Source organism: Pyxicephalus adspersus, chromosome Z, assembly GCF_032062135.1.
Source record: "Pyxicephalus adspersus chromosome Z, UCB_Pads_2.0, whole genome shotgun sequence".
NCBI lineage: Eukaryota > Metazoa > Chordata > Amphibia > Anura > Pyxicephalidae > Pyxicephalus > Pyxicephalus adspersus.
This window is the reverse complement of record NC_092871.1, coordinates 58,683,480-58,691,137: the sequence shown is the minus strand read 5'-3', so window position 1 is coordinate 58,691,137 and position 7,658 is coordinate 58,683,480.

The following is a 7,658-nucleotide window of genomic DNA, read 5'->3' as shown; positions in this document are numbered from 1 at the left end:
CCCTCTAGATCCTATGCTTGATTATGTTTGGGGCCCACTGGGGGGCGCACGAGCTATACTGCTCTCGCCTCCCTAGTTGGCCCTATTATGGGACCTGGGATGTTGTTTCTAATTGTTTAGTATATTCGGCAAATGCTAAGAATTTTCTCCTATTTTATACATTATTTATGGTCTTGCTTCCCCCAGGCGGGATACACATGTTAGTTTCTGATTGCTTGTTTGCCTTCCCCCACCACTCGCAGACACTTCCCCACATAGGCCTGCTGCCCTCTTGGGCAGTGACTTGGGACCTTCGGGGTCCCGCTTTAGTTTTTTCACCCCACGGTCGAGGTTTTAGCCCGCCTCGCCCGTCTGGTGCCCCTTCCCCCTAATGTCCTCAGTACATACCCCAGCAAATGCTTTGAAAGTTTGTACCCTTGATGCGAAGGGTCTAAACAGCCCGAACAAATGCTCTCAATTGTTATATGCTCAACACAAAGCACGGGTGAATATCTTACTCCTCCAGGAGACCCACTTTCATTCAACTAGACTTCCCTCTCTCGGCAATCGCTATTATCCCCTGTGGTACCAAAGCTCCAATCCTGAATCTAGAACTAATGTAGTTTCTATAGCTTTTCGTAAATCGTTACCAGTACAGATACTAGATTCTCGCTCTGATTCTCAGGGCAGGTATTTGTTTTTAAAAATTTCTCTCTGGGATAAGAAACTTACATTGGCTTCTTTTTATGCTCCCAACCACCAAACTACAACGGCCCTTTGTCAACATTTAGAGTTACTGAAAGGGTTTGCCGAGGGATCTATTATTGTGGGTGGGGATTTTAATTGTGTTTTGGATCCCCGCATAGATACGTCATCAGGGAAAATCCTGATCTCATATTCCAAATTGAACTCCTTTCACTCTAAATTGCACAATTTTAGAATAATGGATATGTGGCGCATTCTGCACCCCACTTCCAAAGACTATACCTTTTTCTCCCACCCACACAATATGTATTCTCGCATAGACTATATCCTGGCGAGCCATTCCATACTTGATTGGTGCCCTAGTGTTTCTATAGAGTCCTGCCCCTGGTCCGACCACTCTTCAGTGTCCCTCTCATTTCAGATTCCCCATTTGGGCCCTAGAGCATGGACATGGAGATGTAATGACTCCTTGTTTAAAGGCTCCCTCTGTGCAAAAGCAGCCCTCGATGCGATAACCAATTTTATTGGAGATCACGCCTTGGACACCACTCCCCTTCCTATGCAATGGGAGGCTATGAAAGCGGTAGTTCGAGGAGTTTTTAATACAACACGGCACTAGGCTTAAAAAGATCAGAGCACAGGATATAGCTTGTACATCCGATAAAATCCGCTCTCTGGAACGCCTACATAAACAAAACATGGCCCCTGCTGTATTTTTAGAATTGACAGCTGCTAGAACTCATCTCTTGAAACTGTACGACTTGGCTCACCAACGCCACAGGGATCGTTTCCGTAAATTGATCTACCAATATGGGGATAAATGTGGCAGACTACTGGCAAGGGGTCTTCACCAGCGCACATCCACCACATATATCCCGTCCATACACACTCCTGATGGCAGGCTGTCATCTATCCCCAAAGAGATTCTGCAAACTTTTTATAAATATTATGCGGAGCTCTATCAACTACATCCTGCTCCAGCTACCCCTTCCTCTCTACAGGACTACTTAACTAAACAGCCCTTCCAACTTTAAATTCTGAGGTGCTTTCTCAATTGGAATCCCCGTTTACGGAGGAGGAGGTATCTGCTGCCCTGCAGGCCACCCTGACCGGAAAAAGCCCAGGTGCAGATGGATTCACTCCACGGTTCTATAAGATCCACGCTTCTAATCTTGTCCCCTTCATGACCAAAGTGTTTTCTTCCGTTTCTGCCGATACGCCGTTCCCCTCACAAAGTTTGTAAGCGCATATTACAGTTCTTCCCAAGCCTGGCAAGGACCATACGGTCTGCTCTAATTATAGACCTATATCATTGATTAATGTGGATGCAAAAATTTTTTCCAAGTTGGATGCCAACAGGTTGTCCCCACATATGCCGTCATTGATCAGTAAGGATCAAACAGGGTTTATTTATGGAAGGGAAGCCAGGGATAATACTATTAAGACTCTCCTGCTGACCCAGTTTGCTAAATCCTCAGGGGAACATTTGGCTGTGGCCTTGCGCCACAATCCAGATGTAAAAGGGATCCAGGTGGGTGATACATAATATAAAATTTCTTTATACGCAGATGACCTCTTGATATATATAACATCCCCTCATATCACGATACCTTCCATTCTGAAGGAACTTGATGAATTTGGAACACACAGTAATTTCAAGGTCAATTATTCCAAATCTGAAATTCTTAATGTTACCTTGGACTCTACTCAAATGTCAGCTGTGTGTTCTAATGTGCCTTTCCGGATTTGCTCTGATGCCATTAAATATCTGGGTATAATGGTCCCATTGGATCCTTCCAAATTGTTCTCCCTTAATTATTCCTCGATGTACAGTAAACTTCAATCTGACCTTCAGAAATATGATTCCTTGCCTCTCTCCTGGTTCGCCCGTATAAACACTCTTAAAATGGATATAATCCCCAGACTGTTATATCTTTTTCAATGGGTCCCCATATTCTTGCCAACCGCATATCTTCGTAAAATTCAGGTTATTTTTAAAATTTATATGGCAACACAAACGCCCTAGATTGGCATTTAGTACCCTGTCCAAGGCCAAAAGTGGAGGAGGTGCGGGGGCCCCGGATGTTATTTCCTATTACAGGGCATCGGTTTTAGTGCGTTTCATAGACTGGTTTCACAACAGGGAGATGAAGGAATGGGTACAGCTGGAAGATTGCCTATCTCCAGTTAGCCTCCGGTCCCTGCCATGGGTGGACCGGTCGTTGCTAACGGCCCACCCTCTACTCCCACTTACATTAGATTTATTACATAATTGGGATATCCTTCTCAGAGTGGGCAAACTGTTGACGAATCCAGGACCCATGACACCGCTATTTGATAATCCAGCGTTCCCTTCGGCAATGCGAACATCCTCATTTTTATCGTGGTCCGCTTCGGACAGCCGCCATCTTAGGAGTATATTACATAATGGACGGGTTCCCCCACTGGCCTCCCTGGATCTCCCAAACAGAAGCAAATTGCTTTCCTGGCTTTCATACAGGCAACTGATATCATTTGTAGCTTCATTTACTGACTTATTATTCCTATATAGAAGTTTAACGGCTTTCGAGCAGTTGGTTAGCTCGCCTGACAGCCCCTCTCATGTTGTGTCCAGGTTGTACGAGCTAATTGCCCAGGACTCTGAGCCCTCTGCACCTATATACACTAGATATTGGGAGAGGGAAATGTCTGGACTCATAACTGCGGATGACTGGGAAAAATCATTTACCCTAATGCATAAGTTGGCCTTAACCTGTAGAGCTCAAGAGGTTAATTACAAAATTCTATCCAGGTGGTATTCTTGCCCTGTGCATCTCCATAGAATCTCCCCTACACAATCTGATCGTTGTTGGCGATGCCACTTACAAAAGGGGACAATGCTTCATATATGGTGGGAGTGTCCGCTTATATATCGATTTTGGGATACGATTATTCAGGTGTATAACGAAAGCACTGGGTCCACCATAACCAATACTCCCAATATAGCTCTTTTATCCATGGTTCCAGGTTCACTCACACCAAGAAAGGTGGGGTTCTACATCCTTTTCTTACGGCAGCAAGGGCCACTATTCCGAGATTGTGGAAACAATCTGCTGCTCCTTCTATAGCCACTTGGGTCTCCGAACTTGAAAAAATCCACCATATGGAGATGTTGGTCGCGGAGGATGATGATAGAATGGAACAATTTAGAATTACCTGGTCCATTTGGGACTGGTTTAAAGACTCTCCTCGATTCCATACACATTTTAATTAGTTTCCAGGCTTACAGGTTGGAATACATCCCCGGTATTGAGGGTAATATATATCTCTTTTATTTTTGTATCGGTCGGCAATCCCCCCCTCCCATCCCCCCTTCCCCCTGGGCTGCTTTGTTATTTGTGTCTGTCTTTGTTTTTATTTTATCTGTTGTTTAAGAATAATGGTTTACACCCTATGCCATACGCTTCTGGTAGCAGATATGTAGCTGTATTTGTACAGGTTTAATATGTGCTATGGGATCCCTTTAGAACTGTTATCTTTTTTGTCAAATTTTTGGGTATATGCAGCTTCCTGGTACTATATGTCTGATAATTCGAAGCCTACAATGTTATGTTTGACATGATGTATGTGTTGTATACCTGGTTCTTTTGGTATGTTTACCTGTTATTTTTTTTTATTTCCCTGAAAACTAAATAAAACTGATTGAAACAAAATAAACAAAAAAACTGCTGTATTTCTGTAAAAAATACAGATATTTAATTCTTATACCAAGTGCAATCTATTAAAATAACTATTAAAATTTCTGTATTTCTGTAAAAAAAAAACAGATATTTAATTCCGATACCACTTGCAATCTCTCCCAAAAAAAAATTCTATATTTCTGTAAAAACAAATACAAATATTTCATTCTGATACCACTTGCAATCTATCAAAATAAACAGAAAAATTTCTGTATTTCTGTAAAAAAATACAGATATTTAATACTTGCTATCTATCAAACTAAACAGAAAAATGTATGTATTTATGTAAAAAAATACAGATATTTAATTCTGATACAACTTGCTATCTATCAAAATAAACAGAAAAATTTCTGTATTTCTGTAAAAAAAATACAGATATTTAATTCTGATACCGCTTGCTATCTATCAAAATAAATAGAAAAACTTCTGTATTTCTGTTAAAAAAATACAGATATTTATTTCTAATATCACTTGCAATCTTTCAAAGTAATTATAAAAATAAACAGAAAATTTTATGGATTTCTGTATAAAAAAATACAAATATTTAATCCTGATAACACTTGCAATCTATCAAAATGAACAGAAAAATGTCTGTATTTCTGTAAAAAATATAGATTTTTAATTCTGATACCACTTGCTATCTATCAAGAAATCCAGAAAAACTTCTGTATTTCTGTAAAAAAAACCAAATTTATTTTCGATGCCACTTTCTATCTATTCAAAAGAACAGAAACTTTTTCTATTTCTCTACGAAAAATACAAATATTTAATTATGAATCACACAGCTATATTTCAATGGATATAGGCCTCAAAGCAGATAGAGGCAGAGGTGCTCGGTAAAAAAAATTAGCCAGTTACACAGCTCTATTGCAAGTTCTCCCCATCAAGGTGTCAGCAGGCCATGCAGCAGTTGACGACTAATTAGTACATTCTGCAGAGGGGTGTTGAAGTCATTGCCGATCCAAGCCTTATTCATTTTAATAAAAGTGATTCGGTCGACATTTTCTGGGGAGAGCCGAATCCACTTGTCACTCACTACGCTCCCAGCTGCACTGAACGCTCTTTCAGATAACAGACTTGCGGCTGGGCAGGCAAGGATCTGAATGGCATGTTCTGCCAGCTCCGGCCACTGCTCAAGCTTCAATACCCAGTAGCCCAGTGGGTCCTGGCTTTGCAGGTTGCAGATGACCCATGTAGAGCTCAGGTATTCCTGCACCATGAGTACCGCTGCTGAGTGTCATTGGCAATTGCTGCACGACTGGCGGCTTACCTCCGCTGAAAAGAATCCTGCATAGTTTGGCTTAGACGACCTCTACCGCGGCTGCTACCCATGCCACCTAAGGCAGTTGTTTGGCTCCCATGGCTGATGGAACTGCCATAGGGATCCCTGCTGCTCCTGCTGGCAGCTGGAAAGGCTAAGCACAAGTCACTTACAAGCACTTTTTGGTAGTGCTGCATTTTAGTTCCCCTGTGTTGGAGCAAGATCAGTTGTTGTATCTCAGGCTTGTAACGTGGATCCAGTAATGTAGCAATCCAATAGTCGTCAGTCTTTGTTTTTATGTGTTGTATTAGTGGATCTTTGGCTATGCACTCCTGCATGAAGGCTGTCATGTGGCTCAAACTACCCACAGCTGAGGTAATTCTGGACCCACACTCCTGTGGGTCGAACAGCAGCACAGGGTCGTCCACCTCCTCCGCCTGCTCTTGCCATCCACGGAACATGCCGCCTTGTGTTTGGGTGGATGGATGCCATGTACCCTCAATATCCTCCTCTGCCCCTTCCTCCCCTTCTCTCATGCCTGCAATGTCCTCCTCATCCTCTTCCACCTCCTCCTTTTCCTGGATTTGTGGTTCACTATGCCTAGTAGGCACGCATGTTCGAGATCATGTTTGAAACGTCATCTCTTGATGCAGCGTCCACTCTGTGTCGTGTTCGAGATCCACCATCATCTATTCCAGCAGGCATATGATGGGGATGGTGTCACTGACACAGGCCTGATCTCTGCTGATCATCCTGGTGGCCTCTTCAAAAGGTGACAATACAGTGTACAAGTCCTCAATTTGCAGCCACTCCGCAGGGCTGAAGAAAGGGTGTGTAGGTATATGTCTGAAACAAACAGACTCTGCCACGTAATCCACCACCACTTTCTGTTGTTCAGCCAGCTGCTGCAGCATGTAAAAGGTGGCATTACAATGTGTGGCCAAATCACAAATTAACCGGTGCACTGGCAGGTTGAGATTACGCTGTAAATCCATCATTCTGGCACTGGCTGTGTACGACCGGCGGAATTGCACTGACAACTTTCTGGTCTTCAGCAACAGTGGCTGGAGGCCTGGGTAATTCCTAAGGAAGCACTGTACTATCAGGTTCATGACGTGAGCCAGGCAAGATATGTGTGTGAGTTTTCCACAATGCAGGGCTGCCAGCAGATTGGCCCCGTTGTCACACACGACCTTGCCTGCCTGAAGTCTGTTGAGAGTTAGCCATATGTCCTCTTGCTTCCGCAAGGCACTTAGAATGGCTACACCCGTGTGGCTGAGGGAACCCAGGCTTCGCAACTTCAGGACTGCGTGGCAACGTCGGAATTGTGCACCGAAATAGCAAACTGCAGGTTGTTGCTGGCGTTGAACAGATGCTGCCGAATGGGAGGTGCTGAGTCTCCACGGCAAAGTGTCCCTGGAGGAAGAGGTTGAGGCACAAGAGTCAAAGGAGGAGGTGGAAGTGGAGGTTGGGGAGAAGATTGCATGGCGATGTTCTTTGGGGGGAGGTAGGTATGCAGGCCTTGCTGCAGCTGCATCTTCCCCTGCTGTCACCAAAGTTACCTAGTGAGCTGTATAGGAAATATATCGTCCCACTCCATGCTTGCTCGACCAACTGTCGGTTGTCAGGTGCACCTTGCCAGAAAATGAGTGCTGCAGAGCTATGGATACATTGTTCTGCATGTGTTCGTGCAAAGCAGGAACACATTTTTGTGAAAAGTACTGTCGCTTAGGCATAACGTACTGTGGGTTTGCACAGAGGAATGCGTGATGGAACACACTGGAGTCCACCAGCTGGTGAGGGAGGAGCTCTAATGCAATCAGCTGTGCAATTGCTGCATTGATCAGCTTTGTTTTGGGGTCATTTGGGCCATATTTGCTCTTGCGCTCCAGCATCTGGGGGATGGAAGGTTGAAAGCTGCTAATGCTAACCACAGAAACATTGGATGATGGGGTAGAAGTTGTGGGGGATGGCAATGATGCCTGGTCCTGACT